This window comes from Vanessa atalanta, chromosome 25 (assembly GCF_905147765.1).
Source record: "Vanessa atalanta chromosome 25, ilVanAtal1.2, whole genome shotgun sequence".
Classification (NCBI taxonomy): domain Eukaryota; kingdom Metazoa; phylum Arthropoda; class Insecta; order Lepidoptera; family Nymphalidae; genus Vanessa; species Vanessa atalanta.
Window position 1 is genome coordinate 7200786 of NC_061895.1, and position 26434 is coordinate 7227219.

The following is a 26434-nucleotide window of genomic DNA, read 5'->3' on the forward strand; positions in this document are numbered from 1 at the left end:
AAAGACACATCTTTCTGGCACGTGTGTTTGTACACAGCGATATGATATAACTACGTGCATCGTTGTAAAGATAAGCTTTAAACAGAATATTACGACGTCATTTAATCTTTTATGACCTGCAGTGCGATTCTCTAAGAAAATACTTCACATCTCACTCGTAAAATATTAAATAAATAAATAAATATTGGATAACATCACATACATTACTCTAATCCCAATATAAGTAGCTAAAGCACTTGTGTTATGAAAAATCAGAAGTAACGACGGTACCACAAACACCCAGACCCCAGACAAGATATAAAACTAATGAACTTTTTCTTTTTCATCGACTCAGCCGGGAATCGAACCCGGGACCTCAAAGTGGCGTAACCAAAAAAACCAGTGTACACACTAATCGACCACGGAGGTTGTCAATATTGACAACTGACTTACAGTGATACGCCATTTTGATACTTGTATCCTATAAATTTTGTAATGATTACAGACAATGTCGTATAACACATTCTGACATTTCAAGCACGTGTTCTGCGGTGAGTTTCGAGTTTCTTGTTACAGAATAGCCTAACTGTTCTTATGCCTGAATTTGTTCACGTGTACTTTGCATATATTTATTAGGAACGTTTTATTATTTAAAATTGGAACGCAGCCAGGTAAATAAGCTTATGATAAAATAATATAGGAAATGTATATATTTAGGTAGGTATATATGTAAAAGTTTTAACGTGTACTATGGCCTGGCCCTCCTTCTCTTTATTGGAGAAGTGACCGAGGTTATTCTATCACGCTTCCCTGGATATATTTTATTCCTTGTAATTATTTGTACCATGATTTTGTGTGTGTGCCTGTCATATCTTAAAAAAGGTTAGAAGTAGTTCAGTCAAATTACTTTAGACATTTATAGAACGCAATCGACTAATGAGTATAAAGCAAATGTTATGAAAGTATTAATAAATAATTCAAGGTTATTATACTATATATAATTATATATGAAAAAATCAGGTGGTATGGCCATGTAACGCGGCGACCTAAGGACTATGTCTTGTGAAAGTGCCTTGATATATTTGTACCTGGAACTAGGCCTCCCGGGCGCCCAAAGAAGCGATGGTTGGATGAAGCAAGACATGAGAGCCAATGGACTCACACAGAATGACACTAAAGACCGTGCAAAGTGGAGTAGGCTTAGTCGGAAGGCAGAACCTGGCAATAGCTAGGATTAATAAATGCCAGGCAGAAGAAGATAGATGAAAAATCGTTCGGTATTATTTTTTTATTGTATTAATGGTATTTTTATAAAATATTGATAAATATACGGAGGAATGGGCCACTTGATGTTAAGTGGTCTCCACTAGTAGATGATGTTGTAAGAAATATTAACCATTATGACGCCAATTCATTCATTCTTGGGAGATAAGATGTCATGTCCCTTGCGTCCATAGTTACTCCGTCTCACTCATCCTTCAAAACAAAACACAACAATACTAAGCCTGGCTGCTTGGTGGTAGAATATATTTTCTTTTTTTATGATACAGATAGGCGGACAGGGAAATGGACCAATTGGTGGTAAGTGGTCACCACCAACCATCAAATTGCCGATGCGCCACCAATCTTGGGAGCTAAGAAGTTATGTCCCTTGTGTCTTTAGATGAGCTGGCTCGCTCATCCCTCAAACCAGAACACACCAATATTAAGTATTGCTGTTTGACGGTGGAATATATATGTAATTTCAAATAGATATCCACTATCGAAATCTCTTTAGCTTTAAGAATTCAGTATTACACGCTATAAGTGGGTAACATTACCATTGTTTTTATTGTAACTTTATTTTTTATTTAGAGGTTTGTAATTGTTGTATTTGTATTAAGCCTTAAGCCGTATCTTTTGCGTAAGTTTGTGCTTGTTTAAGTGTCTATTATTATTATTAATTTAAGAGTGTATTACTTTTTATTGTAATTCAATAGTGCTGTAAATACCTGTAGTGGTGTATCACACTGCATTGGTCCGTGTACTTTTGAATATGCCGTTGGTGTTACGAATAAATAAATAAATATCTGAATGAGTGGGTGACAACAATCGGCCTTGCACAAATCCCTACCACTAAGTATCATTTTCACAAGCTTCTCGGTAGAATCTATACTCGATGGTAGTCTTACAAAAATGTGACAATTGAAAAGTGCTACTGAAAAACACCTTCAGGTTCTGAAACACTGGCAAAGATTTATTAATTTGACTTTAATCTGAATAATTATTGGCGGATTGCAGACGATGACGCAATAAGGGACCAATAAGCGTTCAGTATTTCAGAAACTAGAGCTTAGTATTTGAATTTTCGATTTAATTGCGACAGTGCTACTTTGCATCCCTCGGGAATCAACTCTAAGGCGCTTTCCAATACGTCTAAGTGTCTTGGCTTGGAAATAGTTTGTACAATGTATAATAAATTGTTGGAAATATACGAAATATTCTTGAAGAATATTGGTGTGAGTTCATCGATGATATCACACTTTGTTAATAAATCGATATTTCTTTGTTTTATTAGCAAAAGGTTAAAAAATCGTCAAATACAAAACCGACGAGTTCTTTCGCCAGTTTTTCTCAGATCAGTGTATTTTCTTCTCCGAAGTAGTACAGCTTTTATATTGACCAATAAGCATACGTCATGCTTCCATGTTCAATACATGTATCTCAACTTTGAGTACTTGTGTGTGAGTAATGTACACGTACATATATTTATGTATGAGTATGTGTGCTATTGAACGTATCACCTGCCTCGAAGACTTTGGAGTTAAATTTATATTGCCGTTATGTGAATTTTCCGTGTTATATACTTATTTTTGAATAAATTTAATAAATAAGTACATAATAATTAGTTGTATTTTTGACTTTATCTATACTGATATTATTCTGTCCGTTACGCTTGCACGGCTAAACCAATTAACCGATTTGATTAAAGGACAGTGGATATTTTACAATGAATCTGCGTAAGAAAACTTATTAAACACATTTAGAACAAAAATAAAAATAATATCTACCCGACAAATCCTGAAAAACGTTGGCGAAAATATCAGTATTGTTCGTTTATTCGCAATTGCGTTTCTCTGGTTGAAAAATCAACAGGACAAGTGGCAGGTTTGTCACCAGAGAAAACAGCAAAGCGGATCAAGTTCAGAGTGATGAAACTACAAACAACAATGTTTTGGAATAAGTGGCGAGTATTTGCGTCGCTTCAGCATTTTCTGCTATGACTACCGTACTTGGCACTGCTATCTTGAAATGGGACAGCTTTAATGTGTCCACGTTGTAACGTCACATAACAGAGCCTGTCCATTACCAGGGAAGTAATGTCACTGCATTAGTTGTCTTGTCGTATTTCCAAAGCGTTCAATATGAGCAGGAATACCAATGGTGACGAGAGTCCTTATTATTTTAAGTTTCAATTATTTGCTATGGATGTTAGTATTTTTTGGTATAAATTTTAGTGTGACCCGAGATGACTTAGCCGATGCAACGTGTGCATCTTAACCAATAATTGCGGGTTCAGGCCCAGCAAGCATCACTGAATTTTCGTGTGTTTAATTGGTGTTTATAATTCATTTCGTGCTCGGTGGTGAAGACAAGCATCGTGAGGACCACGGAGACAGAAGAACGTCACGGGTTTTGTTAATATTATCTATACAAATATTATAAATGTGAAAGTAACTCTCTCTGTCTGGCTGTCACTCTCTGACGAAAACACGATTAATTTGATGAATGTGTATATGAAGCAAACGTAAACTCCTAGAAAGGACATTTTATCAGGATTTATATCCCTTAAATATGACGATGAACAACGCCGCGGGCGTCATCTAGTTATGTATATATAAATAAGATAAAGATTGTTCAGTACATTTGTCTCCTGTCTTTGTCAGACTATTTCTTTCCTTTTTATCTTTGGTTAGTTTTGAAGAACTTTAAAGTTATCTATTTAAAAAAAAAAAAAATATCACGTATGTTTTTCTCAAATGTAGGAATAATTAGGGTCAAATTACGACTACTGAGCGAACAAAGGCATAACGAATAATTTAATGTTGAATTTGAATATATCAAATCAGTAGGCAATGAGTTTATTAGGTGGTAAGCTAAGTACGCCTGTCTGGGTACCGCACACTAATCAGATATTCTACCACCAAGCTTTACTTAGTAATATTGTGCTCTGGTTTGAAGGGTGAGTGAGCTAGTATAACTAAAATCACAGGGCATAATATCTTAGTTTCAAAGCTAGGTAAAGCGCATTAAAAAAATTACGAAAGGTCATACGTATGAAATTATCACACCAGGATAAAAGAAACAAACTAATATTTATTTAACACTTTTTTATGAATACCACATACAGACACAATTATTGTTGAAAATAATATTATCCCTCAAAGGCATTTCTTAGGTACCTTAGTTCCCAAGGTAAGAAGCGCATTGGCCCATACATTTTTTTTTTTTTAATTAAAAACAATTGTTTTGAAATGAACATTATCTCTAAAAGATATTTCTTCCTATTTATATTATTATTTAAATATAAAACCCCAATCTCATCTTATTCATGAAAACATTCTGAATACTAGATGAAAACCCAGCTTCGCTCGGGTATAATAAATAAAACTAAACAAATACGTTTAATTATTTATTAATAATTTACTGCGGATAATTTATCATTGAGTTTACCATACCCTTGCGCGAAACACACTTAATGAACGCACCCGTAAACGTCAAACATGGCCGCCCGTTGAACTTCATGTCATTGAATTTTATAGATTTAATATACAAATATCTCGATTATAAGAATTTTGCGGATATATATTGTCGACTATAAATAATTATTTTTTAATGTTCTATTACTGTAGATAGGCGTCGATAGGGTCTATCGTAGATCTGCACGAAATTATAAATTCTAAATATAATATTCGACATATATTTAAAATGTTAAATGTACTGTTGGACATCAACATCGAAGATTCTGAACCCGATCACTGGGCTGTTCCGGCTACCGTACAATTTAATTCAATTAATAAAATAAACATTTGTGTGTACACCACTTTATCTAGACGCATAGACACCGACTGGTACCATTTTAATTTAGATTAACGTTAAGCGTGTAATTCTATTGAACTTTCAGAATAGATAACGCTCAATTAAGTTATTTATTACGGTTAAATCGTTATTGCAAGTGAGTTATTTAATATGATAAATTGTTCTTTAATACGACGTGAGGTTAAATTATTAATTGATAAGAAGTTTTCAGATTAATTTATCTCAATCAAATTATACTTTATTCAAGCAGGCTTTTACAAGCACCTTTGAATCGTCATTTTACACCGGTTCGGAATGTAGATTCTACCCAAAGGAACCAGCAAGAAACTTAGTAGTTACTCTTTTTCAACATTTAAAATACAAAGTTATGTTAGGTAAATAAAATTATATATCTATGTATATAATATATCCTGCCTGGAAGCCAACGAGTATTAGCCCCACGCCTTTCTATCATCTATTTATTGTATTTTTTACAAATGATATGAATCATTCGCAGGATACCAGGCCTACTCCGTACTCGCATCACTAACGCGCATATCTTTTGCATGGTCGAATCTAATAGTCTAAGTATTTGTGTCTGTTTTTTAGGGCATTCGTAGTGAACGTGGCGAAATGTGCCACCTGATGATAAATGGTCACCACTGCTTTAGATATTAGCAAGGTATGATATTTTAACGATTTCTTACGTAATCAATACGACACCATCCTTGTGTTCTCGACCTTCAAACAGTAGAATATATGATGTTGGTACCTACCCAGACGGGCTTGCACAAAGCCCTGTGACCAAGCCTGTACCTCAAATATGTCTGATGCATAAAAGAATTGGGGCAGCTTAACACAGAAGGCATTGTTATTCTGGATACCGCGATCTATACTACGAACTAATGGTTTCATATTTCTTTTAAAATTACGATTTTACAGTTCTTCAAAATATATTTTGAGAGCCGAGTTGGTGCAGTGACTAAAATATTTGAATCTTTGTCGAAGAATCCAGGTTCGGTTCCAGTAACAGTGAATATTATGTGATTTTTCAAATGATGTTTCGCGATCAGCACCGCCCATAGACAATCGCGCTGTCGTAATTAAACTGATTCAATTTTAAAATAATTAGTTAAATATATCGAGACTAATTATCGCTATATTTCTCGATTAAGACAAAAGTGAAACCTGAGAACGCTCAATTGTTAAAACGCGTGCATCTTAACCGATGACTGCGGATTCTTAATACAAAAAACACTGAAATTCCATGTGCTTGATTTGATGTTTATAATTCATTTTGTGATCGGTAGTGATAGAAACATCATGAGGAAACCTGGGTCATACTTCAAATAAATTCTACCACGTGTATCTACCAACTCGGATCGGAGCAAACCTTAGAGGGAGAGGAGGCTTTAGCCCAACTTTGGGACATTTGACGGACCATTACTTACACAAGCGATAAATTTGCGATAAATATAGTATCCGTCTATCTATTGAACTTCAAAAGCTTGATAATGTGTATTGTTTTTTTTTTAAATATAATCTTAATAATCTAATTCTTTTGGCTATACAAGGAACTATAAAACAAGTTTTATAATCTGTAACGATAATAGGGGGCATGAAAAGCAATCCATTAGCAACTGTGTATGCAGGCCGCACCTTACTGGGCGTATTCTTTAGCATGGAGTGTCTACTAAAAGCGAAAGCGGAAGCGATTTGGTCGCCTAGCTTGTTCTAAACGCTTACTGCGATGTATCTGATGTGGTTATGAGATATACAGTTGGATAAACTTTCGTTAAGTTACCTCTGATTGCAGCAAGCGGAAACTGCAGAGGCGAGTGTTGTGCGAGCTACTTCACCTCCCACAGCGTCGAGGACGTTACGATTCGAATTTCGAAATTCGAATTTCTGGTTTTAATCTTACAATAGTTAAGATCGATGTGATTGTATAGCCGGTCTTCCTAAGTGCACGCGTTATATTCTCTAAGGGAGGTTGAGCGTTTGCGTTTTCACTTGCTACTTGACACGATCCCACCTTGTACTGTCGAGATTATGGTATCTTTAGCTTGTGCACATTTTTCACCTAAACTACTCGCCCTACATGAAAAAGGTAAAGAACAAAAAAAAAAACTTTAATGGGTTTTTTTCTATAACAGCAGTATTTAAATGCAAAAGACGGGAAAAATATTTAAAAAAACAAACGATTTTTCTTCGATTTTAATTTGAAAATGAATTATTATTTACGGACACTTTGATCACAATCGTTATCAGCTCATCAAAATACATAAAAATATAATCAATTGAAGGCATTGCCTAAACGGAAACGAACCTCAGTTTTATTTATTTCCTCCAGGAAGGTAGCTAAAAACTAACCTGATGGTGAGTATGAGTTATCATCATCACAATTAGCGTTATAAGAACTATTCTTTTATTTATTCAGTACATCAAACAGAAGTGATAATGATTAAAAATTATAATTTATAAAACGAATTAAAAAAAAATAGTGTAATTGTTCTTCTAATTAAATGACATTTTGACAAAAATAAAACAACAAATAAAGTATATATCAATCCATACATTGGATACAATGTTGCAGATACCTTTGTCCACGCATCACGGGTCATTACTGCGCTAAAGCATGACGTCAAAATGTCGGAGTAGTAAAATGTACTCCAAATACTCTACAGTAAGAGAGCAGTCTTACAGTATCACATAACAGTTTGTATATAGTACTCTATTTAATGATAATATTATTAAGATTTCTATCACAAACGTTTAAAGACATTGTTATAAGCAATGAAGTCACATTTGCAGTCTTGCTAGACAATTCTTGGACAACGTCCAATCTCAAACAAACATAGAGCGCCATCTTGACTGATAGATTAATCATCTTCACTATACGATGAATTGTTAATTAATTATTAATAGAAATTAATTTAGAAATAAACGAAATATAATTTTAGGTTTTCGATTAAATCTCCAGTTTGTCTAACTTGGACCGTACTCGGGCGGAAACGCGTCTATTTTTGTATCGATTCCTACCTGCTTTTCCACGATTAGAGTTGGAACCATAAACTCTGTTCCGCTGGTTACACCCACAAAACATAACATTTAGCTACCGAGTTACTGCTTACATTTAAACCTAAGTGCTTGTGTAGTTTGCTACAGATGTCACGAGCTACTTTGTAACGTGTCTATAAATAATGGACGAGTAAAGATATTGTAATGAGGATCCATATAAATTTAAATTGACGTAAACACAACTTAAGATTTTTTTGTTTGAATGTGCTACTGAAACTTTTTTTTTAATGATGTCCCTTGTGCCTGTAGTTACACTGGCTTACTCGCCCTTCAAACCGGAACACAACAATACTGAGGACTGCTGTTTGGCGGTAGAATATCTGATGTACACACTACTCGACCACGGAGGTCGTCACTTTATATTATATGAATCTATTTTCATAAAAATATTGCTTATTATTTTGTACTGATATTTTTGCACCTCACATAAACACCACTGAATCTTTTGACGTGGAATTTGTACGATTATATTCAGCGTGTTTCTGTATAGGTTTTTCGTTAAGGATTTATACTTCAACGTATAACGTAACCATAGTAACGCGTGGCAAGGTTCGCTATTTCAATAATAAACTCGAAATCAAAATTGACTCTATTCAGTAGCCGCTTAGGAGCACTTTTGAATTTTAGTCTAATAAGATTATATTAAAATTATCACCAGCTTAGAATGTAAACGCTGAACCGCCACGAAATTTGCTTTTTTTTGGCATTGGTTGGCGGACGAGCATATGGGCCACCTGATGGTAAGTGGTCACCACCGCCCATAGACAAAGGAGCTGAAATATTAAACATTCCTTACATCACCTATGCGCCACCAACCTTGGGAACTATGATGTTATGTCACTTGTGCCTGTGATTAAACTGGCTCACACACCCTTCTAACCGGAACACAACCAAACAGAGTACTGTTATTTGGCGGTAGAATATCTGATGAGTGGGTGGTACCTACTCAGACGGGCTTGCACAAAGCCCAACTACCTGGAGCGGAAAAAATCGTCACACTAGTTTCCTTGGACATTGAAGGAGCCCTCGACAGTGCTTGGTGGCCTGCGATAAAGATACGATTGGCTGAGGAAAAGTGCCCAATAAACATGAGGAGAGTCGTCGATAGCTACCTGAGCGAGAGAGCGGTTAGACTAAGATACTGCGGAGAGGAGAGCAGAAGAGAGACTAGTAAGGGTTGCGTGCAGTGATCGATAGGCGGGCCCATCTTTTGGAGCCTTCTCCTGTACTCACTCCTCAAGCAGATGGATGAAATGGGGGTTTATTACCAAGCGTTTGCGGATGACGTGACATTGGTCTTTGACGGGGACCTCAGCCCAGCCCAGCCCAGCCTCAGATGATGATAACTCATACTCAGCCTTAGCAATGATAGTGACGCGAAGATTGAAATACAACACACCACGACTGAGCTTGGGAGGGGTGGCCATCAGAATGTCAGACGAAATAAAACTGCTGGGCCTCACGATAGACTGCAAAGTGATATTCGACAAACACGTGGCCAATATTTGTAAATAAGCTTTAAACATATACAAACAATTGGCTAGGGCAGCTCGTGTTAGCTGGGGTTTGCATCCGGAGGTCATCAGAATTATCTATACGGCTGCAGTTGAACCGGTAATATTGTATGCCGCCGGTGCGTGGTCGCCAGCTGCAAGTAAACTGGGGATTCGAAGATGACTCGACTCTGTCCAGAGTGGATTTTCCCAGCAGCTTTGTAAAGCGTACCGCACCGTCTCACTAAACTCGGCTTTGGTTCTGGCAGGGATACTTCCCCTCGACCTTCGAATAAAGGAAGCAGCCGCACTTTATGACGCCAAAAAGGATTCCCTTGCCCTGAACTTGGAGATAGAGAAGTAGAGAGTATGGCGCCAGTTATTGAGTTTCCCCATCCATCGGTACAGTCAACCATACTGTTTGGAAGCTTGACAAATAAGTAGCAGTATACCACTTCAAGCCATAAAGTGAAAATATTTACGATGGAAGTAAAATCGAGTATAATTGATATACAGAGCAATCGAACATGCTCTCGGTCATAAGGGCAGGGATTTCGGAATTTACAGCGACGCCATGTCAGCACTCCAAACGGTCTCAAACCTCGGATCGACTCAGCCCATGGATAAGGAAATCAGAAACACCCTAGGGAAAACAAAACTACAATACAAGAGTGTTTCCTTGTATTGGATCAAGGCGCAGGTGGGATTAGAGGGTAACGAGCGAGCAGATGAACTGACAAAGGACGCTGCCCTGCGTTCCAAAAAGAAGCCAGACTAAGACCGAAGCCCGATTTCCTTCATCAAACGAACAATATGGACCGAAACGCTCAGACTATGGGAGGAAAGGTACAAACTAGGTGAAACAGCAGCTATAACAAAACTTTTCTTCCCCTCTGCAAAGGAGGCGCATAGAATAATGAAAAAGATCAAAATTAATGGCTTCATCACGCAAATCATGACAGGCATGGTGGGTTCTCATCGTACTTGAATCGTTTCAAGTGCAAGGAGGATCCATCGTGTGCCTGCGAACAAGGAGTTGAAGAAACAGTCCCACATCTAATTGTTAGCTGTCCCCTATTCCAGCAAAGACGCTTTGACTTGGAGCACGAAATAAATACACAATTAACGATAGAAAATCTACAGAACATAACGAACAGCAAAAATAGAGATAAGTTTCTGGTCGGATTAGTAAAAATTCTTGAAACCTTCTACCTTGTTTAAAATAACGTTATATCCTTCAACGACAAAACGGGGATGCTCAACATCACATATAATAAAAAGCAGAAAATCACGCGTCACAACATTATTAACAAGATTAAGACATATGTTACGATAGTCGTTCAATCGAAAGATAAATAATTTTATTTGTGCTTAATTCAAATTTTATGGTTTACTTTATTGGTTTTATTAATTATTATTTATTACATAATAGTTAAAAAATGTCTTTTATTTATTATTTTTAATTATTGCTTATCTTAATTTATATCTTCAATACATACATTGTGTAATATGATAATGCACGGTGAGACTACCTGTAAGTAGTAGAACCTTTGCCTTGACAATTTTGAAATGTAATTTATTTTTATTTTGGATGTTGGTTGTCCTAATGAATATAACATAAAAGATCCCTGAAACTACAAGTCCGATTGCCTCAATTAGCATATATTTATGTAGATGCTCACTGAGAAAAGATTTTTGAAAATTTCTAGTTCAAGGAGAGAAGTGAGAGGAGTAACTTTGAAGTCGGGACGGACAAATATATACTGACAAAATACGTGTGCGTCTCGGGATGCCCGATAGTAGTGAACTTGAGTTAATCAAAGTTGAATATGATAATGTTAAAAAGGACTCTATTAATAAAATATTTTTTTAATTATAAAATATATTTATTATAGTAACGATTCTAGAATAAGTATGTACGTGTACATTTTCAATAATTTTAACTAATAATGAATAAGAGAAAGGGAAGCCAGACAGACTGGTGCCGTTACGTAACGAAGCAGGTTAGCCTCCCAAGAGAAGTCATCACTTCAAAACTGCCAGTACGGTTTCCGTCAGCTTGTCAGTTTACCTGACTCATAGATGGACTAAAGCAGTTGAGTTTAGGGGTTGACATTAGCAACCAGTGTGGGCCTTGATAAGGCCTTTGATGGGGTATGACAACAAGCGTTTATTTCTTAGTTCCCTTCCTATGGGCTTCCAAGAAAATCATGTAGATGGATCACCAACTTTTTGGCAGATCGAAGCATCGAAGTCGATGTCGACGGTGCATGATCTGATAAAATTTGTCATTTCTGGGGTTTCACAAGGCTCCGTATTATCTTCTACTCTCTTCCTTCTGCATATCAGTGACTTCTCGCAAATTAGCAACATTCACTGCTATTTGGACGACTATAAACATGAAATTTCAATGAAATATGTCTTTTATTACAAGAATTATAATGTAATATTTAGTAAATTAAATTTTATTGCTATAAAATTACTAAGTGTAATCTAATACTGAAAATTATAAAAAAAAAATTGTGTGTGGCACTGTTACTGGCAAACAGGTTGTTGTTTATAGAACGACGTAACATAAAAAATGTTCGAAATCACAACATATATTTTAATTTAATTATTTAGACGATTTAAGCGGGAAGTTAATAATTTATTTAATTTTCATAAGTGCCTGTTTTTAAGACGATGACGTCAATTTGATGCATGCGATTTAGGGTTATGTACCTCACGGAACGCGCGTGCTGAAGTAAATTTTACCTTGTCTTTCGCTTATACGAATTAAACAACTAAACTAAACTTATAGAGTACTTCAATTCCATCCAAAACATATAATGTAAAAATATTCCATGTCTCACAACGTAGTCTTCCACCGAAAAAGTTGTATGATCTCTCGTAAAACATCTAAAGAAAGCACCTGGTCAACAATTTTTTTCCTAAATACCTACCAAAATTTAAAGTGATCGTATATACAAGGCATATTTATTTCTATAATAAATATTATTTATTTGATTTGTTCTGATAATAAGTTAATAACCAATGCTCCAGTAGGATCGGATGTTTAATTTTATAACAGAAAACGAAGCTAACGAAAACACTAATTTCATTTATTACACACTAAAAACACAGTGCCGAAATTCTTCCAGGCTATTACGTGCACCGAACACGTAAAAGCGTTGTTCGAAAATCGTTTGTAAATCACTTTAACGAGCCTTCTTCATACACTAATTAGTTAATGTAACTTTTAACAGCTTACAAGGTAATGAAAGCGGGTGCTGGTCGTTTGATGAATTTAAAAATATCGATTATTCGGTTAGTAATGTAATGGAGGAACGAATAAGTTTTTTTTTTTTTTTAAGTTAATGAGAGACAAGATAGCTCAGTTGTTGGCGTGTGAACGTGGTATATTTTAATTTTGGCCGACTCAAACCGAGGCAAGTACCATGTCTGAATTAGTATAGCACACTAGATGAATGATAGCCGGTTTGGCTTCACTCGGTTTAAATAAATAAAACTGAACAAATAGGGTTTATCATTTACTTTTTATAAATGTTATGTTTACTGTTATGATTATCATAATATTTTCGATTTAGGTGGTAAAAACTAACAATAATAATTCATTACATAACTTTCTGAACGCAACCGTAAACGTCAAACATGGCCGCCCGTTGAACTGTCATGTCATTGAATTTTATGGATTTAATTTTACGAATTTTGTGGATATGTGCTGTCAACTAAAAATCATTATTTTTTAACGATCTAAAACTGTGAATAGTTTTCGTTCGGATCTGTCGTAGACAGCACGAATTTATACGAATTTATTCATATATATAGATCATTCGTATTTTATAATTCATCTCGTGTTTATGAGGGAAAACATCCCGAGGAAACCTGCATGTGTATCCACCATTAATATAGCTGGTTATGTCAACGCTCTCGGAATGAAAATTGTCAGTCCGGACGCTTTTAAAGCAAACATTGCTGAAACTATGACGAATACACGAAAACTTTGTACACCTCTAAATATTTGTAGATCTACAATTTATCTACAAAACTTGAAACAAGAATTTCATACAATTATTAATAATAATAAAAGAATAAATATGATAAATATAATTTTTTCTTTTATCTCGAGACGAATTTTATTTTTTTTCGTTTTCGAGAAATTCGTTTACAAACTTACATACAAACATACACTTACGAAATTAAGCACACGTGCTTGGAACCCTCAATATTTCCTTTCTCCTTTTTATAAGTCGGTTAAAAAAAACGCTTTATTATATTTATTTATCAAATTAAAACTCACTTGAGAATATTAATAACCGACTTACCGTGCTACACTTTGATACGCGAATCCTTTAAATCTTAACAAGTTATATTCATTAAAGTCAATTTCGAATTCAAAATCATCAGAGGGATTTCTCATATTTCATAATCGTGTTTTGGGATGATCTTCGATTTTGTTTACATAGAAGATACCTCGATATCCAATACCAAAAACAAAAACAACTGTGTAACTGCCGTAGGATGCTCTCGGTAATTATTTGTATGCTTATGATATCTAGTACTCATCTCCTATCACAGAGTATTTATGTAAATACAAGATATGTTTTTGAAGGACCTCTTAGCAGGGTCGAGACTGATTACTACATAATACTTACACAGTCTCCGCCAGAAGACACGAAGTGTTTCTTATGCCATTACTTGCAGTAGTAACTAAACATTACTTTGATTTAAAAAATAGATTCACGAGTTCAAACAAAAAACGAAAACGTAAGGTATCTGTAATAGTTAATACCGAGTATTTTAGAATTTAAATATTTGATAATAATTTATTTAATAAATAATATTCGTTTACGAATATATTTGCATGTATAATTTATATATATTATTGTCTTAGTGGCTGAAATTTACTCTAAAACTTAAAAATGGCACTATAATTTAATCCCTAGTCGATACAATAAATGATTTAATAGCAATTGAAGTTTGGAAGTTGATAGTATTTCCGTGTCTCGACTTTGATTTCGATCTGCGCAGTTGACTAGTCACCCTTAAGATTGACCGCCGCCGGTGAAATTGGTCAGGACAATATCGTGTTTACTAAAACGAATAATGTAACTACATATTCAAAGGGTATAACATCTTAGTTTCTATGGTTAGAGGCGTTTTCACAATCTAAAGGACGGTTCATATTTAAAATTGAATAATGCCAATGAACGGTGGTGCCTAATCGTAAGTACGTCTAATCGTAATACAGGGACACAAGGGACCTAACATCTTAGTTCCCAAGTTTGGTGGCGCATAGGTGATGTAAGGAATGTTTAATATTTCTTACAGCACCTTTGTCTATGGGCGGTGGTGACCACTTACCATCAGGTGGCCCATACGCTCCTCTGCCAACCTACGTCATAAAAAAAATCCACCTACCGTCATCATTGGTTTTAACAAATCAAAGTTTTACCATCAGATTAAATTTTATTCGGAACTCGAGTGATCACGATTAAATCAATTTCTTAGACAATTATTGTCTTATAACGAAATGTTATTGTTTTAATGGCGCCGTGATTATTTAATAGTGACAGAATACGGACTTAGAGTATTTAATTACTTTACATCCTGAATATTAACTTGTAATTGCGGATGTACGTACAGACGACAAAACAAGTGTTATAGAAAATATTATTGATACGATGTAGTATTTAGAAACGAATTATACAAGAATACTTGTTTAGGTTGGTACCACCCAGTCTTCAGATATTCTACCGCCAATCAGCAGTACTCAGTATTCTTGTGTTCCGGTTTGAAGGGTGAGCCAATGTAACTACAGGCACAAGGGACGTAACATCTTAGTTACCAAGGTTGGTGGCGCATTAATGGAAGAAATGGGTAATATTTCTAGCACCATTTTCTATGGGCGATTGTGACCACTTACAATCAGGTGGCCAATTTGGTGTCCCGCCAACCTATATAAAAAAAATGGTAGAGGGAAACGGAAACCACCAACCTGCTGGGCTAAGACCTCCTCTCCCTTTGAGGAGAAGGTTTTGGAGCGTATTCCACCACGCTGATCAAATGCGGGTGGAATACACATGTGGTAAAATTTCGTTGAAATTAGACACATGCAGGTTTCCTCACGATGTTTTCTTTCACCGCCGAGCACGAGATGAATTATAAACATAATTTAAGTACATGAAAATTCAGTGGTGCTGAGATTTGAACCCGAAATCATCGGTTAAGATGCACGCGTTCTAACCACTGGGCCATCATGACTTGACGAACCCTATAACAATTGCAATTTAACTCACGTCCCCTAAATTTGACGCCCAAATCGCTAATGCTAGTAAAATACACAACTTACGGCATTCAGTAAACTTCTCTTAGGCCATGATTGTTAAAGGGAAGACAGTCTTAGAATGCTTTAAAGAAGTATGCGTTGTACAGTACCTATTTGGTGGTAGGCTTTGGGCAAGCCCATATGGATACGTACCACCGACTCATAATTTATTCTACCACCATGCATCCATACGGAGTTAATGTACATAGGCAGTGGTGACCACTTATTCATCATCAGGCCTATTTACCCTACTTAGATAGGCGACCTAAGCGAAATTGTTTCTATAAATCGGACTCCTAAATAGAAAGAGCTATAATAATCACTATGTTATATAATCTATACATATAATAATATTGGAGTGTCTGTTTGTAATATTAAAATAACCCATTTTTACTAAATGCATATGTATGTATAATAATAATAATAATCTTTATTTGAAGAATATAAGCATTACAGTAATTACACCAAGTCGCTTATATCTACACTATTTACAATAAATTTAACAATTTTTTATTTTTTTTTAAAATATTTATACTAATTTGACTAAAACATACTACTAAGGATGAGAGAGATAAAATTTAGTAAAAATAAAATTTATAAAAAAAAAATAACAAAAAATAAGCTTAAATCTATTTAGGAACTACAAAACATCTTTAAAGTTCTGGAATATATAGAATTGTTTAAATATAGTATAAAAGGGATCACAAAATATGTCTACATCTCGACAACAAAGTAGGAAGTTATTTAAAAGTTTAACAGCCCTAGCAGTGGGGCTGTTGCTAGCGTGGGGAGAATGCCACATGGTGGGTGGGTAACAAAATAATCTATGTTGCCGTCTTCCAACACCACGCATATATTGGTCGGGACCATACAAATATATGGATTCACGTATACACGGTAATATACCAAAATAAAATTTTTTACAATTTTTTTCCGTCTGTCTGTTTGTTCCGGCTCATCTCTGGAACGGCTGAACCGATTTCGACGGGACTTTCACTGGCAGATAGCGTATGTAATAAGGAGTAACTTAGGCTACTTTTATTTTAGAATTATATATAGAATAAAAATAAAATCACGCTACAATATCCAATTAACTTAAATTCAAACAACGCGCACGAAGTCGCGGGCACAGCATTACATAAATATGAGAAGCAAAGATTATAAAAACGACTTGATTATCCGCAAAGTTAATAAATCTTCCTGTGGCAAGGATTACGTTTCTATAATAAAATCTGCAGATATGTTTAACTTTCGAAACGCAAGTTAAAAATTAATATTAAGTTAGTATTTTCTTTATTTCGAAGCAGGAGATAAAATATAGATTTTTATTGTATTTTGTTGATATCATATTAATTTTGGCGGAAACTTTTAAAGAATTTACTTGGTCGTAGTGCTTTGTGCAAGCCCGTTTGGTTAGGTACCACCCACTCATCAGATATTCTACCGCCAAATAACAGTACTCTGTTTTGTTGTGTTCCGGTAAGAAGGGTGAGTGAGCCAGTGTAATCACTGCCACAAGGGACATAACATCATAGTTCCCAAGGTTGGTGGCGCATAGGTGATGTAAGGAATGTTTAATATTTCTTACAGCGCCTTTGTCTATGGGCGGTGGTGACCACTTACCATCAGGTGGCCCATATGCTCGTCCGCCAACCAATGCCATAAAAAAGCAAATTTCGTGGCTGTTCGGCGTTTACATTCTAAGCTGGTGATAATTTTAATATAATCTTATTAGACTAAAATTCAAAAGTGCTCCTAAGCGGCTACTGAATAGAGTCAATTTTGGTTTCGAATTTATTATTGAAATAGCGAACTTTGCCACGCGTTACTATGGTTACGTTATACGTTGAATTATAATCCTTAACGAAAAACCTATACAGAAGCACGCTGAATATAATCGTACAAATTCCACGTCAAAAGATTCAGTGGTGTTTACGTGAGGTTCAAAAATATCAGTACAAACTAAAAAGAAATATATTTTTATGAAAATAGATTCATATAATATAAAGTGACGACGTCCGTGGTCGAGTAGTGTGTACACCGGCTTTACGCCACTCCGAGGTCCCGGGTTTGATAACTGGCCTAGTAGATATAGAAAAATTTCATTAATTTTCTACGTTGTCTTGGGTCTAGGTGATTGGGGCAGCGTCGTTACTTCTGATTTTCCATAACACAAGTGCTTTAGCTACTTACGTTGGGATCAGAGTAATGTATGTGATGTTGTCCAATATTTATTTAAAGTATATTTAGCTCTAACCTTGTATTATTTTGTAAAATATCATGTTCATTCAAAATAATATATTGTCACGAATCCAGTTTTCTAAAATCCTAATTCTGAATTCATAGATAACAACTAATAAATTATTTTGTTTAACACGTAATCAATCAACGCCTAGAGCTTGTTTTGACCATGTTTGTGTATAAATATATGTCTGTTACACGCTTTCTATTAAACATGATAAGCTTACAGATCATTTGTTATATTGGTTGAAGTATTTTTATTATGTTGACAGGCATAGTGTTTAATTTATTTTATCGCATCATATATTTTTCTGATTTACATTTGTAACGTGATAAATAACGTTTTTTTACATGGTGGTACTCTGTGTAAGCCTGTCTGGTAGATAATATATATCTGGTAATATATATATTACCAATATACGAGTGGGTATACCTCCCACTTGTATATTGGTGATATATATATATTTTTATGTGATAGGTGATAAACGAACAAGAGGCTTACAAAGTCACTACCACCGCCCATGGATATCTGCAATGGATGCGTTGCCGGCCTTTAAGGAAGGAGTACGTTAATTTCTTGAAGGTTCCAAAGTCGATTCGGTTCGGGAAAACCGCCGGCGAAAGCTGGTCCCACAGAGTGGTCGTGCGAGGCAGAAAATTACTTAAAAATATAGATATGAGGAATGTTTCCAATACCAATGTTTATTGATAATGGTGGCTACCTACAGGTGGCTTTTTAGACATAAAGAAATGGTCTAGGGTAGTAATGTCCAAAAATCCATATAGTCATGTTCATGAAATAATGGGCCTCGCTTATATAACCAGCCAGGTCCTGGGTGTCTTCAGAAGAAAAACTCATCGTGAAAAAATGGTTGGCTTGAATATCAACAGATGCAATTATCTTCGGTTGGGTCTAGTAATGTTACTGGATTTTCCAATCAAGAGTCCTGTGACTATGCACGCACTTGTGCAGTATTATTCTCCTGCGAAGTTGGCTAACCGTCGCTGAGCGGCGATCTCGATTTGACTTTTGACACTATTGCATTTTGTTATTTCTTATATTTATGCATATCAGAAAATTATTTATCTGCTTTAATTGGTATACCTAACTATACCACTACTCGGTGGTAGGACTTTGGTTGGTACCACCCACACATTGGATATTCTTACGCCAAACAGCAATATTTGTCGTCTTCCCATTTGAAGGGTGAGTGAGCCAGTGTAACTACAAGCACAAGGTTTTTAGCTCTCAAGGTTATATACATTTATTTATATTATATATATATTTATATATATATATATATATGTATATGTATTTAAGCGTGGTGGCGCATTGGCTGTCTAAGGAACGGTCAATATTTCTTACAACATTTTACAGTATTAAATTAAATGCAAAGGTACCGGTTCGGAAAGTAGATTATACTGAGAACAACAGGCTTGAAACTCATTAGGAACTCTTTTCTACCTTTTTAATTCAGAGTTTATGTCAATCAAATACAATTAAATTCTGGCTGGATATAAAAAAAACGAACTCCACTCGCTTTTTTAATATTCAGACAATCTTAGCTAATTTGTCTAAATTATCAATTGTTTTTATTTAAATCGAATATACTCTTATAAGTCACTGGCAACTTTAAGTGATTTTAAGCCGACTCACTCAAACTGACCAGTAGAAAAACCTAGCAGGCAACAGCACGGTGTTATCTTACAACCACGCTCGGATGAAGCAATGAATTCTAATTAAATTTGATATAGAATTTGGTGACAAGTATCGTGGAACGAGCTCAGCCAGAGTTAGAGCAGCCAGTCCGTGGACGAGTATATGGGCCACCTGATGGTAAGTGGTCACCACTGCCCATAGACAATGGCACTGTAATACCTAACCAGATGGGCTTGCACAAAGTCCAAAACCACCAAGTAGATTGTTCATTGTACATGATATTATATTGTTCCCAATTCCATTTTTTTTTATAGAAAGTTTTAGTCCATCATCCAAGTTATAAATTATGCGAATGGCCCTCATATGCAAAATCAAAACAAATATCGCATAGCCGTCTGCATTAAGGCAAAGTAGAATACCGATATTCATTATACTGTGAAATTACTAAATTTTGTATTAACACTTGGTTTTAGTATTGGTGGTTTTTTAAGTACTTTATTGTAGAGCTCGTCTAGGTCATCATCGACTCATTATATATTCTAGTAATTCTTAGTTTTGTTGTGTTACGGTTTGAAAGTTGAACGAACAGTGCGAATACAGGCACAAGGGACATAGCATCTTAGTTTCCATATCGATGTAACAAATATTTAAAATTTCTTATGTTGCCGATGTCTATGGGTAGTAAGGACATACCATCAAGTGGCGCATTTGCGTGACCCCAAATCAATGATATAAAAAAAACTCTATAGCATATATATATATATATATATATATATATATATATATATATATATACCGCGAATGCTGTATATTTTTGCTTACCGACCAATCCATAAAATGGTTTTAAAAGCAATACTACATTAAACATAATGGCAAGAAATTTACTAGTCTTTTTGATAGGTTACGTCCTTATTTAAATTAAAATCTTAATGTTCTGCTTAAATCAATTTTATAACTTCAAATAAGTAAACAAAATTTTGTTACTTATTTACTTATTGCTTAACGGTATTATATTTCACTAAACCAGTTTATTATATCACAGATAGCATTTATCTGCGACATCTCATTGTACCTGTTTTGTATTTTTTTTAAACTAACGAAGTACCGTCAGTAAAACACTAATAGATATTTTTAAAACAAATTCAATTCCTAAGTCGATTTATGTAAATTAATAAGAAAAAAGACCCAAGTATTGACCCTTGTGGGATCTCCACATTGTGAACTGAGAACCTAATATAAATATTTCCTGTCGCCCTAATTGCTTAAGTCTGTTAATAATATAATCAGTAAATAAATCAAGCGTCCTTTCGTTAATTGTATAGTGGTATGATTATCAGCCAAGTGTTTTGTGCTGTATACAATCAAAGGCTTAGGATAAGCCGCAGAATATCTCTAAGCCATTCTGTGACTCCTAGCCGATTTTAAAGACATTATACTTTGTCCAATACAGGTACCAACTGTAAAGGAAAAATACATGCGTCGGTGCTCCTCTACAAGTGCACACAAACTGATATTGCATGTGCTTGATAGAATGAGCTCCGAATATCCTCGTGCCAGGCTGTCACGTCACTTCACTATGAAGAAAGTTGTGCCTGTTCATTTCAGTAGCCCAAATTATTTTGATCAATATTTTTCCGACGCTTTTAAAACTATAATTATTTTATAGTGGTCTGGGTTTATAGAACTCGGTTTAAATAGTCAAATCGTTAAATATTGCAAGCTACGGTGCAATTATATAAATTATTTAATTAGTAACATTTTACTGAATTACTCGACAAAGTAATTTTGATATCTAATGTCTGAGAAATAATTACAATATTTAGTTGTTTAAATTTAAGTTTATCAGTTAATTTACTTACATTTGATCTTAAAGACACAGCAATAGTTACTATATTTTTAAACATATTGTAAACAAATATTCGTTGGTCTTCTAGGTAAGTTTAAAGAGGATTCCGAAATATTTGATTTGAACCCCAGATCAAGTTTAAAGGATTTTTTGTTTTTGTTTTTCGGGCAAGTAATTTTCAATAGCAACGCGGAGTCTGTAAATTGGAATTTTTAACTTTTGTTTCTATTCTTTCCGGTTCTGTCGGATTGCGATTCCATCCGATTTACATATTTAGACACCATAAAAAGCCCTGCGCATGGCTAAGTTAGAATCATCATCAACCGATGCCTTAGTTAAAACCGATCAGACAAAAACATCACCGTCACTAGGTAATTCACAACTATAATCTGTTTTGAGCCAATATAAGTCAGTGGCTAGATGAGAATCTTAAGTGAATTAAATCACGGGTTGACTCCGGGCTTGTATCTTGACTTGATTATTTTGAGTTAATAGTTCGTTTTGTGACCGGCTATGAGAAGATGAAAGAAGAACTCACACGTTTATCCAACAACACACATTGGAGCAGTCATTGTCCTGATAAAGGTTTTAGCCCAGCAGTATTACTTTTAAAGGCAATGAGAGTTTTCTTCTTTTTTTTTATGATATCGGTTGGCGGACGAGCAAATGGGCCACCTGATGGTAAGTGGTCACCACCGCCCATAGACAATGGCGTTTTAAGAAATATTAACCATTCCTTACATCACCAATGCGCCACCAACCTTGGGAACCAAGATGTTACGTCCCATGTGCCTGTAGTTACACTGGCTCACTCACCCTTCAAACCGGAACACAACAATACCGAGCACTGCTGTTTGAAAATAATGCATATAAATAAAATACAATTTGCGACCAATTTTCTATATACTTGTACGCAGTCAAGGTAATGTCGACGTTCACTGGCGGCGTGCACTGAGTGACAAGCGCGTATCGCATTTCAAATTATATGATTAATAACAATACCAATCATTCTATATCATAACTTGTCAAGTCGTGAACGATATTTCTTTCATATTTCACAATTATATTTACCATTGTGTAAAAGTTTTAACCTATATATACAGTGATACAATAATGGAACCTTGTCGTGCTGAGATGTCGTGTTCATTTTGTTTGGGGGGGAGAGGTGTTGATGTTGATGATGTAGTTTTATCAACAATTCTATTAAAAACGTTCGTAAGATTCTTGTTGAATGAATGAAGTACCATAAAATTTTCCGACGTATAACTAAATAATAATTTGATTTAAATTAATTTCGTTTAACATTTTTAAATGGCATTAAGCATGACAATAAAATATGTTACTAAGGGCTTTAAATATGGATGAATAGGTCATTTTGATATATTTTTTGTGGTCTTTTAATATTTTACTATCTTTACTTTATCATAAAAGTTTGACATAAGGATCGCTAGTTTAGCGATAAGGTCTGTTTCAGTATATAAAGTTTTATTAATTAATAATTTAATTGGAATAAAGTTACTGACGTAGGCTCAACGAATACAATCTAATTCGTATTTTTTTTAGCTGTTTCATTCAACATTATTTTTTTTGTTAATAACTTTTTTTGCACTAAACAAAAAAGGTTGAAATTTTAATACAAGGTAAGTTATAAATATTTACACCTTCTGTTCAATTTTCAACCATCTAACAATTTTTTTCACATAGTTATAAGCAAAAACGCTTTTCACCCTCTCAACCCCCTAGCGTTCACCCCAGAGGGTTGAAAATTTTAATTTGTTATTATTTTAACGCCACATTTCAAAAAAACATAATGATACTAATTATTCGACCTTCACGGGCTTTATTGACTGGCCTAGTATGTCAGTATTTATTATGTATGTGGTCACTTTCTATCAGGTGAGCCTCCTGCTCGTTTGGTATCTGTTCAAGTCAAGTGAAGTGATATCATGGCTGTTAAAAAAAACATATCCATTTTAGATAAAATTTCATATCTTCAACCAATATTCGTAATGTTTTATATCAATTGAATTCGTTAGCGCTTATTAAGATTAAATAAAAAAGACTGTAGGCGGTCAATTGATCGCCTCGCTTTTCCATCGTAACTAATATTGTAACCGCGAAATTGAGTTTGTTTAATTGTCTGCTATGTTTAACCAACCTCAAGAACGATGGGTAGATGAAAGAAAAATGCTCGAATAGACTGGATAAAGAAAGCACAGATAAGGAAAACTTGGACTGTTTGAGATACAGGGTAACAGAATAATTCTAAATAAATATATTCTTATGTTTTGACTGTTCTGTGTATATTAAGGAAATTAAAAAAGAGTTTATTATTATTATATCTGACGTCGTAATAACTAAGCCGATTATCATGAATTTCTGCGCTTTCAGGGTTACAGAAACGTAGAGGATGTACCTAACATTTGAACTCACAACTCCCAAGAATATTATCTTTATATGTATTTATAGACTTTTAGATAACTACTGCATCCTTTACTTTATTATATTCGAAGTGAATTTAATGGATTTTTTCTCTGTGAAAATGAGTAAGCTATTTTATTTTAATACTAAAATATATTTAATCGATTTCATGAATATAATGAATTTATCAATGTTTTTTTTTTTACAAAATTAACAGTCTGTAAATTTCCAACTGCTGGGACTTATCCCAGCCTCCTCTCCCTTTGAGGAGAATTTTGGGAGCATATTCAATAACGCTGCTCTAATGCGGGTTGGTAGAATACACATGTGGTAGAATTTCGTTGAAATTAGATACATGCAGGTTTCTTCACGATGTTTTCCTTCACGGCCGAGCACGAGATGAATTATAAACACAAATTAAGCACATGAAAATTCTGTGATGCTTGCCATGGTTTGAACCCGAAATCATCGGTTATAATTCACTTCTAACCACTAAGTCAACACGACTCTTCAGCGATTAATTTTATAAATCTTCGCCAGTCGTTTACAAAACACGTCACACTTGTGCAAATCAATGTCTACGAGCAATGTATTGTTAAACATGTGTTTATGGTTGTTTTGTCAATAATTTGGACTATTTCGGTTTGACTGAATTTCTGCCAACACGAGCAATGACCTTTTTCTCGCTATGGTCGTTTCTGGAATCTTTGAACATGACTTCCATTCTATCTTTATGAGATTATAAACACTGCTTTAGAAGGACGGCAACTAGCATGGCCTGTTGTTATACGCTCTCCTGAGGTGCGGCCAGTTCACTCTCGTCCCTCGAGGGGAGCACGAAGCAAGGCGAAACAGGACACAGAACCGCGACAGCGTATGCGTGAATTAAAACGTTACCGGAGCCTCTCCGAGGCCTGAAGAAAGAAGGACCCCCCCCCCCACTGCAATCAGATATCTTTGATAAAATTGCATGATACAATTACAATAGATTTCTACATAATGCATCAAACAAAATTTCAAATCTGAACAAATATTTCCGCTTCTCCTTAGATACAGTTTTTGGTCGTATATTAAAATTATACGGTCTGTGGTTCACAAATAGAACGTTTATAGTTCATATTAACATTTATCATAATTCTTATAATAATTCTACAATCTTTAAATCTAAATCTCTATGCAAAGCAGATCTAGCTTCTGCATTAACTTCCTGTCTGACATAATACTGTTTAAAATTGCAGGCTGATTATCACATGTATGTATATACAGGGTGTTATAATAAAATAGATTTGTATAATCATTTGATATTCATAATATTGATATGTTAACTTTTTTTTTCTTTTGTGATGTAAAAAATGAAATTAGTTTCCGGGTAAAATAAAAACAGCATTTGTAATTTTAGATTTTATATTTCGGAAAAAAAAACTTTGAAGTGTCGAATGTATTTGCGTCATTCCTTTAAATGTTAACCGTTGAAATAGTATACACAATCCTTTTGGGTATCTGATTCCTCTCTCTTTAACTGGATATTGAGCAGGAAATCTTTTGACATTTGACACGCAGATCATCTAAGTTCAGTAGTACAAGAAATTGTAGTCCACCTGTATGGTAAAATATCATCCATCTGAGGGCTATGTAAGTATTTTTTTTGCGTGCATTAACATGATTTTATAGTACTTTTTCTATTGATGCAATCAAAGTAAATATTTCATGATCGATTTTGAATGCAACGTTTTTATGTGTAACGTTTTTGACACGAACAGAAACAACAGCTAAAACATAATTCCTGTTACGATCAGTTTTATATAATCTCAAAAACAAAAATAACACCGATTAATTAAAAAAAAAATAAACATTTTTTTTTAATACACGCTGTATAATCGCAAAGGACGACCGATTCAGATCACGATTATTCTATGGTGATGTCACTTCATTGTTGTACGTAGTAGGTGCTTATGAGACAATGCTTCATATGTAGAAACGAGGTTAATTGCTTTTACTTTGTCCCATACCCTTGCTGGACCATTATGATGGTCTTCGGTATGTGAGTAAATATAGAAGTATATATGTAAAGATTTACCTACCTTATTTACTTATTTATTATGTACCAATTTCGTAATTTTCTAAGCCACAAAGAATTGGTAAATTTTAGACACCATGTATAATAAATAATTATTATTGAAACAAAAATATTCATCATTAATTATTTCGTAAACGAAATACGAACTTTCCTTATTTATGAGTAATTAAATACGTAGATGAATAATAAATTACTTAGGTACTGTACTTATTCCTAATTAATAATTTATATATTTAATAAAAAATAACAG